Here is a 12,735-nt window from a genome sequence, read left to right as displayed (position 1 = left end):
TGTTGCCCAGCTATGCAACCCAAGAGGGGGGGTGAATTGGGTTTCTAAAAATTTTAACCTTAACTTATATCTTATGAAAATTGTTTAACAATAGCTAAATAAATAAGGAGAGTATAGTTGATTCAAGGCTAATGGTTAAATGCAAGAATACAATAGAATAAAAAAGTTCTAAAGAAGAGCAATTAGGCACAACACAAACAAGAAGATTTATAGTGGTTCGGTGCCAACCTTGCACCTACATCCACTCCCCAAGCTCCTACTTGAAAATTCCAATCCACTAACTTGTATTCAAGCAGAATACACTCGTCGAAACTCCGACTCTAGCTATCCCAAGCTAGTCCACTTGTTTTTCGGGTACAAGCCAATCCAATACACTCCGATTCAAGGTTCGGATCAACCTTCCCACGTTTTGAAATCCTTTCAAACAAAAACAATAACTCAAAAGAGTATTACAATTAATGGCACATAAAAATATACAAGAAGCTCATTTAATGATCGAATGAGACTTTAAATACACTTTACTCAAATAGAAGAACCCTCTTTCTGATTTCCTCAAGATGGTTGGAGACTTGAATGAGCACTTGAGGAGTTGGTGAGCTTGAATTAAAAATTTCTTGAATGCTTTGAGTGGGCTCTTGCTTAGGGCTGAAAAGTATGCTTGAAATCCTCTTTTCAAAAATCCTTCTTATTTATGATTCCCACCTTTTTGTCCCTTTTATAATTTTTAGGAATGGTGGAGAGTAATCTGAGCTGAAATAGAGCCGTTAGACCATATTAAATGAACATTAAATACACTTAAAATGAGTTAAAAACTAGCCGTTGCGAAACTTTTCCGTCACAGGGGTTGACTCATGGGTCGACCTCTGTGAAAAACAGCAGAAAATAATGGTTCTGTAATTTTGGCCTAAAAACAGCAGAGGTCGACTCATGGGGTTGACTCATGCCTGGAGGTCGACCCATGGGGTCGACTCACAGACTGTGCCAGCCAGAAAATTCTGCGTGCCAATCAACCCTTTGTGCCATGAGTCGACTCATGGGGTCGACTCAAATTTTCAAACATGAATATCTTTCAAAATACATGTCCAAAAACTATAAAATTTTCTCCAATGGATCACAAATCTTTTGTTCTAGCACTTGATGCTTTCAAATCAGAATTTGATAAAATTATAATTTTTCCCCTGAGATGCAATAAGTCTTTTTCAAGCGAAAATCATTGGTAACCCCTTCAAATGCTTTGTAATCATCAAAATCAATCAAGGAGCAACAATCTTTCCCTTTTTGATGATGACAAAATACTTGAGCAAAAGCATATATAAAACATTGAGCATGAATTTCAAATTTATGAAGATGCATTATTTAAGTACTATAGCCATGTATTGGAATGAAATGCATCATAGGTAGTTTGAAGATAAATGTGAATTTTGCTACCAATTTGAAAATTGCTTATTTATACATTTGCTTGGAAAGAAGAGCAGATGATTTTGATTCTTTGGCACATGACACATGTGCCCATTTGCTTATGTTGCTCATTTGCCTAACAATTTGCTTATTGCTTAACAATTTGAAAATTTGCTCATTTGCTTAACATTTGAAAATTTGCTCAATTGCTTAACAGTTTGCTCATCTCATTACAATTGCTTAATAGTTTGCTCATCTCATTTGCTCATTTGATTCTTTACTCTCCCTTTTTGACAGCATCAATTGAGATTCTTTACTCCCCCTTTTTTGAATATATTTTCTCTAATCCTTCCTTTTGATGGGATTAATTTTACTTCTTTAGCTCTTGATTGCTTATCTCTCTATTGCTTATTATTTTGCTCCCCTTTAATATAGCAATCATAAAAGATATACCAATTGGATACCATATTGCAATTTATAGTATTTTACATCATGGATATGAGTTATGTTGCATACTCATAATTAAAAGCAACTTAATTTGAAAGTCATTCATTGAAAGTCAAAGAGTATATATATTTATAATCAAAAAGTGACTAATTACATAGTTGTTCCAATACATATACCAAAATACAAAAGTCAATCAGTCAACATCATTACTTGGCCCAAAAGATAGATCCTAGACTAAAACTAAAGAAAAGACTAACTACACAGGATCTAGTAGAGATCATGACTGGATGGATCAGAGTCAGATGAATCAGAGATGGGATGAGGAGATGAAGGATCACGACCAAGGACTCGTCCTCGACCCCGTCTGCCTCTGCCACGGGTGGAGATGCCGGCACAAGTGGAGGGATGTGAGGATCCTGAAGGCTGTGAAGCAAAAGAGTGTGCTACAAGTGATAGTCTGATAGTATCCAGAAGGTTTAAGGCTCTCGAGATAGACTGTAGCAGTGCAGTGAACTGGCCTCAGAAAGTCAAATCCGCTCTCCAAGACTCCTCTAAGTCTGGCTGCCTCCGCAGATAGGTCTGAGACCTCAGTGATGTCCCCATGTGGCTGTGGCTGGGCTATATCCAGTACTTGTCTCTGCAAGTCGAATACTCTGGCAGTCAGTCTCACCACACAACCCTCAAGCTGCTCGATACGAGCTGACTGATCTGTAGTCATCTGGAAGACAGTGGAGATGTGAGGGATCAGTGTCTGATCAGATATATCATGAACTGTCGATCCCTGAGCAGAAGCTAAAGTACCCAACTGTCGAGATAGTAAGGAAGCCACACGCTGAGAGATCATCTCTATCTGATCATCAGCTAATCTGATCTCTGAGGGATGTACTCTACTGTCTGGCTGCTGGACTGGAGTGTGCCTCCTCGCAGACTCTGATGGTCCAGCCTCGTGATCCGAAACGAACTGAATGTCTGGAGATGCTGCCCTGAGATCACGGAGGGGTGAGGATGGTCCTTCTTCCTCAGCTCTGTCCTCAGCTCTCTCTTCCACACCTTTAGTCCAACCACCATCTGTCTTAGTAAATCCCATGCGGTGTAAAGTATGTTGGTTGATGGTGTCAGAGTGAGAAAGCCTAGCCACTGCCTCCCCCTCAAAACTAACTCCAAACCTCCTGAATACCAAAGTGAGGGCCATACCGAAAGGCAGATGTGCCTTGGATCTATTCAGTGTTTCTTTCATGGCCTCAATCATTAATACCGGGAGGTTCAGGGGGGTTTGGGTAATCACATGAAACATAATGCAGATGTCTCGACCTGAGAGGAGATCATGTCTACCACTTCTAGGGAAGAATAGCTTTGTTACCATTTGATGTAGTATCCTCATCTCAATGGAAAGGATCTTGGCCTCTAATTTATTTAGGCTTCCCGAGAAGGTTCTTCCAAGAATCACATTAATTCCTTCTTCCTTGACTGGGAGTTTCATGTTTGAGTATCCCTCACAGGACAAATGAAGAATTTCTCCCAAAAGCACAGGATCTAGACAGATTTCTATACCCTTAATAGTGGATCTTACTGTTCCATTGCCATAGCTCAAGTTCAGATAAAATTTCCTAACCAAATCCACATGGGTAATTTCTTTAAGTGAGCAGTAGAATTTTCAACCTTGATCCTTGATTTTTGAACCGATAGAGAACCTCTCTTTTTCAAAAAATCTGAAATCTATGTTTTTCTCGAGTTCTACCTTCCTACCAGATAAGGGAATCTTACTGGGGCTTATTGGAGACCGAGAGGTAGCTAGAGCAGATGCCGGAGCAGGGATTGAAGCTGATGAGGTCACGGTTGCCTGTCTCTTCCGGCGCACACCTTCTTCCAACCCGCGGATCGATTTTCTTCTTTGAGGGAGTTTCATTTTCGGAGCCATTTCCACTGACGAGACTAGTACGGAGCTTGGGAGAGCAAATGTGAGGGTGAGATGAAGAGTTTCTAGTGGAAGGATGGGAATTTTTGGAGGAGTGATACCCCGTTTTGGAAGAGACGGGTGGAATCTAGGGCACGCTTAAATCGCTTCACATAAGGGAGGAGATGTGGAAGAACTTGATTCCTAAGGGTCAATTTGAGGTGTAAGGGGCGATGGGAGAAGAGTCTAGAGGTAAAGCTTGGGTTTGGAGAAGAAGAGGAGGAGACCTATGGCTTGGAGGAAGGAAGAAGACAATGAGTCGGGTCGGCTCAAGGAGGGGTTTTCAACAAAAAGAAAGAGAGCCCGTGAGATTTTGCCAAAAATTGCAAGTTTGCCCTTGGGTCGACCCTAGGGGTCGACTCATGGCTCACAGAAATAAAAAAGCGATGAAACAATTTTCCAAAAAAAAAATTCAAAACTTTAGGAGAAGGATATTTAATCAAAGATATATTATGAGAATGATAATTTTGAGCTTTTAAGCCCAAGAGAAATGATGAGAATTAAGTTCAAAGAGATTTTGACATTGATCCTTTGGGATCAGAGAGACATTTAAGCAGATGGATCAAGGATTCCTAGTTCTCTCCTAATTTCATAAAATCTATCTTCACTTAGGACCTTTGTAAAGATGTCGGCTAATTATTTTTCAGTACAAACATAGTCAAGAATTATGTCTTTATTTTGAACATGTTCTCTTATGAAATGATGCCTGATTTCAATATGTTTAGACCTAGAATGCTGAATTGGATTTTTGGTAAGATTTATAGCACTAGTGTTATCACATCTTATGGGAGTTTCATTAAGTTTGATACCAAAATCTTCGAGTTGTTACTTAATCCACAAGATTTGAGCACAACAACTTTTGACTGCAATGTATTCGGCCTCGGTCGTAGACAGTGCTACCGAATTTTGTTTCTTGCTAAACCAGGAGATTAGATTAACTCCAAAAAATTGGCAAATTCTACTGGTACTTTTTCTGTCTAATCTACATCCAGCAAAATCAGCATCTGAATATCCTATTAAATCAATTAATGAGTCCTTAAAGTACCATAATCCTAGTGTTTGTGTACCATTTAGATATCTAAGGATTCTTTTAACTGCATTCAAGTGTGATTCTTTTGGATTTGATTGAAATCGAGCACAAAGACAAACACTAAACACAATATCAGGTCTACTAGCAGTTAAATATAGTAGAGAGCCAATCATATCTCTATAAAATTTTAAATCTACGCTTTTACCTTCTTCATCCTTGTCAAGCTTACATGAAGGGCTCATGGGTGTGCCAATTGCTTTGGAGTTCTCCATTCCAAATTTTTTGAGTAATTTCCTTGTTACTTGCTTTGGGTGATAGAGATTCCTTCTTTTGTTTGTTTGATTTGGAGTCCGAGGAAGAAAGTAAGTTCTCCATCATGCTCATCTCGAACTCCCCCTGCATGAGCTTTGCAAAATCTTGACAAAGAATTTCATTAGTAGACCCAAAAATAATGTCATCAACATCTATTTGTATAACTAATATATCATCTTGATTTCTTTTAATGAAAAGGATTGTGTCTACATTTCTTTTTGAAAAATCATTATTAAGTAAAAATTTGCTTAGCCTATCATACCAAGCCCTGGGTGCTTGTTTCAAACCATATAGAGCTTTATTTAATTTAAAAATATGATTAAGAAAAGCATGATTTTCAAAACCTGGGGTTGTTCTACATAGACTTCTTCTGCAATATATCCATTTAAAAAGGCACTTTTGATATTTATTTGAAATAATTTAAATTTCATAAAGCAAGCATATGCAAGTAGAAGTCTAATTGCCTCTAATCTAGCAACAGGTGCAAAGGTCTCATCAAAATCAATTCCTTCTTCTTGATTATAACCTTTAGCAACCAATCTTGCTTTATTTCTTATTACATTTCTATGTTCATCTAATTTATTTCTAAAAACTCATTTTGTGTCAATTATTGAATAATTTTTAGGTCTTGATACTAAAGTCCATACATTATTTCTTTCAAATTGATTAAGTTTCTCTTACATTGCATTAATCCAATTATAATCTTTTTCAGCTTCTTCAATAGTTTTAGGTTCAAGATGAGAGACAAAAGCAAAATGATTGAATGCATCTTTAAGTGAAGAACGGGTTCTTACACCCTGTAAAGGATCACCAATAATTAATTTCTTGGGGTGATTGTGAACATACCTCCATTCTTTGGATAGATCATTTGTACCTTGAAGTTGTTCTTGTTGTTCTTCACCTTCCTCATCCTGTTTGTCTTCATGTTCCTCATCATCTTGAATTGTTGAACCTTTCAGAGTGATCTCCTTCATCCCTTCTACAAGAGGATCTGCATCATCAATACCTTCATTCTTTCTTGAAGGAAGATCGTTAGTTTCATCAAAGATAACATGTATTGACTCCTCTACTACTAAGGTTCTTTTGTTAAAAACTCTAAAAGTTTTACTAGAGGAGGAGTAACCAAGAAAGATTGCTTCATCGGATTTTGCATCAAATTTTTCAAGTCTTTCTTTACCATTGTTTAACACAAAACATCGGTAGCCAAAAATATGAAAATATGCAATATTAGGTTTTCTTCCTTTCCAAAGCTCATAGGGGGTTTTCTTTAAAATTTATCTAATCAAAGCACGATTTAAAATGTAACATGCTGTGTTAATAGCTTCCGCCTAAAAGTATCTTAGAAGGTTGCTTTCACATAGCATGGTACGAGCCATTTCTTCAAGGGTTCTGTTTTTCCTTTCTACTACTCCATTTTGTTGGGGTGTCCTAGGTGCAGAAAAATTGTGGCATATTCCTTTTTCATCACAAAATTTTTCAAAGTCTTGATTTTCAAATTCAGTTCTATGATCACTTCGAATATTTTGAATTGAAAATCCTTTCTCATTTGTGACTTTTCGGTAGAATTTAGAGAAAACTTGAAAAGTTTCATCCTTGTGTGCCAAAAAGAAAACCCATGTAAAACGAGAGAAATCATCAATAATTACAAAACTGTATCATTTTCCTCCTAGACTAGTAGTTCTAGTAGGTCCAAATAAATCCATGTGCAAGAGTTCTAATGGTCTAGAAGTTGAAACAATATTTTTAGATTTGAATGAAACTCTTGTTTGTTTACCTAGTTGGCATGCATCACAGATTCTATCCTTTTTAAAGTTCAATTTTGGGAAATCAAGAACCAATTCCTTCTTAATGAGTTTTGAAAGTGAATGCATGCTAATATGTGCAAGCCTACGATGCCAAAGCCAACTAGTCTTATTAATCTTGATACTAGGCATTGCATGTTTATCTTAGATAGATCATTCAAATCTACCATGTAAATATTACCATGTCTATGTCCAACAAATTTGATGCCTTCATTAATAGGACTAGTTACAATGCAAACAGAAGATTCAAAAATAACTTTATATCCTTTATCACAAAGTTGACTAATGCTTAGTAAATTATGCTTTAAACCATCTACTAACAAAATATTTTCAATGTACTTGGAGGGAGTGATACCAATATTACCTATACCGATGATCTTTCCTTTACCGTTGTCTCCAAAGGTGACCATCCCTCCATTCTTAGCATCAAGTGTGATAAATTAGGATTCATCATCGGTCATGTGTCTTGAGCATCTGTTATCAAGATACCATCTCCTGTTTGCTCCTTGGGATGATAGACACACCTGCAGGCAAAAGTCAAGTGTTTGCTTTAGGTACCCAAGCTTTCTTGGGTCTTTTTGGTTAGTAATAATGGTTCCTCTTGGAACCCATATTTTCTTTACATTTGAGTTTACAGATTTGTTAGAGAAACAAGTGTATGACTTGTGTCCTACTCTACCACATTTGAAACAAGTAATATTAGAAAACTTGTTACTTGAGGAGTTTACATAGATGTTTTTCAGATACTTTTGTTTCTTCAAGGGGTTATATCCAAGTCCAGCCTCATCATACACGGCCTTTTGATTTTCAAGAATCATATTAAGTTTATTAGAACTCAAGATAAATTTTTCAACTATTGGTTTTAGCTTGACAATTTCATTCTTTAAATTTTGATTTTCTTGAAGCAGGGTAGATTTTTCAATTGAAATGCTCTTATTTTGTTTCAGTAATGATTGATTTTTTGATTTTAGATCTTTGTTCTTTATCCCTAGTTTCTTTAGTTCATCAATTAAATCATAAAAAGCTTCATGAAGTTCTTCAAAGATAAAGTCACTAGGAGTTTCGAAATTTACCTCATTTTCGTGTGCTATAAGGCACAAGTTGGCTTGTTCAGTTGAGTCTTCCTCTTCGGAGCTTGAGTCATCACTTCCACTCCAAATGGCCATCATGGCCTTCTTCTTGTACTTCTTGGGATCCTTCTTCAGTTGTGGGTATTCAGACTTGAAGTGTCCCGATTTCTTGCATTCATAGCAGATAAGGGGTTGGTTTTTATCCTTTTCTTTGCTATGTTCCCCTTTTATGAGTGGTCTCTTCCTCATTCCTTGTTTCTTTTTTCTCAAAAACTTCTTGAACCTCCTGGTAATGAGAGCCATCTCTTCATCCTGCTCTTCATTTTCAGTGTCATCAGTTTCTTCATCTAATTGAGCTGTGGATTTGAGGACGATTGTTCTCTTCTTTTTGACTTCTTCCTCTTGATGTTATTTCATGCTTAACTCATGTGTCATCAGTGATCCAAGAAGCTCTTCCAAAGGTAGGATGTTCAGATCTTTGGCTTCTTGGATAGCGATCACTTTGGCTTCTTAAGTTCTTGATAAGGACCTGAGAATCTTTCTCACAAGCTCACTGTTAGAATAGGACTTACCAAGACTCTTTAAACCATTTATAATATTAGTAAAACGTGTAAACATTTCAGTTATAGACTCATCATGCTTCATTTTAAACAGTTCATATTTATGCACGAGCATGTTAATTTTGGACTCCTTTACTTGATTAGTTCTTTCATGGGTTACTTCTAATCTATCTCATATTTCTTTAACAGACAAGCAAGTTGAAATGCGATTAAATTCATTAGCATCAAGAAAACAATATAGAACATTCATAGCCTTAGCATTTAGTTGGATCATTTTTTTATCAACCTCATCCCAATCTTTTTCGGATTTGGCTGATTCCACACCATCAATAATTTTAGTGGGTGTGTGAGGACCGTTTACTATGATACTCTACATATCATAGTCGAGTGCTTGAATAAAGATTTTTATCCGAGCTTTCCAATAGGTATAGTTGGACCCATTGAAAAGTGGAGGTCGGTTAGTGGACTGCCCCTCGACTAGAGAAGTGCCAACTTGAGTTGCCATAGATCATTAGCTCTTTGATTGGTTAGATCAAAGTAGGGCTAGAGCATCGGGCTCTGATACCACTTGTGGCCCAGCTATGCAACCCAAGAGGGGGGGTGAATTGGGTTTCTAAAAATTTTAACCTTAACTTATATCTTATGAAAATTGTTTAACAATAGCTAAATAAATAAGGAGAGTATAGTTGATTCAAGGCTAATGGTTAAATGCAAGAATGCAATAGAATAAAAAAGTTCTAAAGAAGAGCAATTAGGCACAACACAAACAAGAGGATTTATAGTGGTTCGGTGCCAACCTTGCAACTACATCCACTCCCCAAGCTCCTACTTGAAAATTCCAATCCACTAACTTGTATTCAACCAGAATACACTCGTCGGAACCTCCGACTCTAGCTATCCCAAGCTAGTCCACTTATTTTCTGGATACAAGCCAATCCAATACACTCCGATTCAAGGTTCGGATCAACCTTCCCACGTTTTGGAACCCTTCCAAAACAAAAATAATAACTCAAAAAGAGTATTACAATTAATAGCACAGAAAAATACACAAGAAGCTCCTTTAATGAGCGAATGAGACTTTAAATACACTTTACTTAAATAGAAGAACCCTCTTTCTGATTTTCTCAAGGTGGTTGGAGACTTGAATGAGCACTTGAGGAGTTGGTGAGCTTGAATTAAAAGCTTCTTGAATGCTTTGAGTGGGCTCTTGCTTAGGGCTGAAAAGTATGCTTGAAATCCTCTTTTCAAAAATCCTTCTTATTTATGATTCCCACCTTTTTGTCCTTTTATAACTTTTAGGAATGGTGGAGAGTAATCTGAGCTGAAATAGAGCCGTTAGACCACATTAAATGAGCATTAAATGCACTTAAAACGGGTTAAAAACTAACTGTTATGGAACTTTTCCGTCACAGGGGTCGACTCATGCTCATGGGTCGACTCATGGGATCGACCTCTATGAAAAACAGCAAAAAATAATGGTTCTGTAATTTTGGCCTAAAAACAGCAGAGGTCGACTCATGGGGTCGACTCATGCCTGGGGGTCGACCCATAGGGTCAACTCACAGACTGTGCCAGCCAGAAAATTCTGCATGCCAATCAGCCCTTTGTGCCATGAGTCGACTCATGGGGTCGACTCAAATTTTCAAACATGAATATCTTTCAAAATATATATCCAAAAACTATAAAATTTTTTCCAATGGATCACAAATCTTTTGTTCTAGCACTTGATGCTTTCAAATCAGGGTTTGATAAAATTATGATTTTGCCCCTGAGATGCAATAAGTCTTTTTCAAGCGAAAATCATTGGTAACCCCTTTAAATGCTTTGTAATCATCAAAATCAATCCAAGGAGCAACACCATTCTCAATATCAAAGGAAGAACAAAGGATACCATGAAGGTTCATCTTAACTTGAAGGATATACGGATTAGAAAAGAATTACATTTGATTCGACAGAGGGATGGACTTGTCAAGCCATTGGCATGTTATGTACTGAACCGAAGTGAGAGAAATTAGTTTCTTGCATATCTGAGATCAATGAGATTTTTCGATGGATATGCCTCAAGCTTGAAACGGTTCATTAGACTGAAAGATGGAAAGATCATTGGGATGAAAAATCATGATTGCTTCTACAATATGTGCTCCTAGTTGGCTTGCGTAGATTCTTGTCGAATAATGTATGTGATGCGTTACTTGATCTGAAAACTTATTTTCAAGACTTATGTGTGAAGATGTTGAGGCAAAGTCACATCAATGTATTGGAGAAGAAGATTATCATTACTCTATGTAAACTGAAGATGATATTCCCCTTGCCTTCTTTGATATCATAGTGCATCTTTCAATTCATCTTCCACATGAGATTAGACTGGGTGGGCCAGTATACATGAGGTGGATGTACTCAATTGAATGATAATTGCATGATATTGTAAAACTTATTATTCATTATTATAAAATTTATTATGTATGTTTATCAATCGATACTTCATTGGATAGGGAGATGCGAAAATATAAGTGTTGTCGCTAACATAGCATGGTCCGAAGGTTCCATAGTGAAAACACACATAATGAATGAATGTCGGATATTCTGTTCTATGTACCTTCAGAGAGTGGAGGCCAAATTTACAAGACTACAAAGGAACATCAATGGTGACGACATTCTCACCAATAGATTGTCTGTGTTCTCCAACATTGCCAAACCATATGGTAAAGCAGATTTTCGGATGTTGACATTGCAAAAAACGGATGATATGTATTACTATGTGCTAAACAATTGTGAAAAGATGAAAGCATACATGACGTGAGTATACATACTTAATTTTTTCAATGTTGATGTTGCATGAACTTATATTTAATTTGACTGTATTACTTCAGCGAGCATGAAAGTGAACTTATACGAATCAATCCTACATTAGCAGTGGCATGACATAGGAATTAATTTGCGTCATGGTTTGACAAATGGGTAAGCTACATTAATGTTCATCATGACTCAAGGTTTGTTTATATAGTTTTTATTTGTCAAACATAACCTTCTTATTACTCTTTTAATTGTAGGTAACTCAGCTATGTGCAGACAATCCAACTGTATCAGTGATGACTTAGCCGCATTTGTATGAAAATCTGACAAACGTGTATCAATATATTCAATATGCATAGTCGATGGTGTACGTTTCTTAATGAAAAAGGTGACCACGATCAAACCACATAGAATTATAGAAATGCATGAAAGGCGAGCATAAGGATGAGATAATGAATTTTTTGATATTTTACACGAGTTATAGAGCTGAGATATGGTGATTTTTGACGAATCATGTTATTCAAGTGTCGATTATATGATTTAAGACAACACAAATCAATTGTTATAGACCCTCAGCTCGTCAGTGTCCACATCGATCACTTGCGGTACAAAAGTGATCCTTACATTTTTTCAAAGTAAGCAAAACTATTGTGGTAAGTTGAGGATACCAAAATGAAAGGATCTTGACGAGTTGCAATAAAGGCTCAGCATAAATATTTATTCGATCCTACACTTTTCACATATCCGAATGATGAAAATCTTGAGAATGAAATCTATGCAACTATTGAAAGCGAAGCATATCAAATGCAAATACTGGATAACATATTAGTACCATATGATACGATTGACATAAGACAATTGCAACGAGATGACTACAAACCTAAGGATGTTCCTATCATTGAAACGTTGGCATGGGCACGAGCCAATAATAATTTAGGATTACAATCACATGTGGATAACGACTTCAATTATGATAGCATTTTTGGCTCGATGTCTTCTATGAATCCTGTTGAGGACGACTATATGATAATGAGTTCAGATTCTGAGAATAACAATTAATATGATTAAGTAATTCAATTAATTTTTTTATTACATCATGTAGTATTTAGTTTTTATGATTATGTGCTTATTCAAATTATGTCAACCATTACAGCATCATGACTATCCTAGCACGAACGTTCGTGGTATAGATGTCAGGCCCCACTTGATGACACACATCCTCATTTTAGTCTTCTACGCAACGAGTCAAAGACTTGGATGAGACCCAACCACCCGAGTCTGCGAAGTAGGCTAGTGCTCAGCCGGAGCTAGTTCAGTAGGAGTCATGGCATCGTAGCATCATTCCCCTGCATGTATACCTCTATCATAT

Source organism: Elaeis guineensis, chromosome 8 (assembly GCF_000442705.2).
Source record: "Elaeis guineensis isolate ETL-2024a chromosome 8, EG11, whole genome shotgun sequence".
In the NCBI taxonomy this organism is placed as follows: Eukaryota; Viridiplantae; Streptophyta; class Magnoliopsida; order Arecales; family Arecaceae; genus Elaeis; species Elaeis guineensis.
This window is presented reverse-complemented; position numbering follows the sequence as displayed.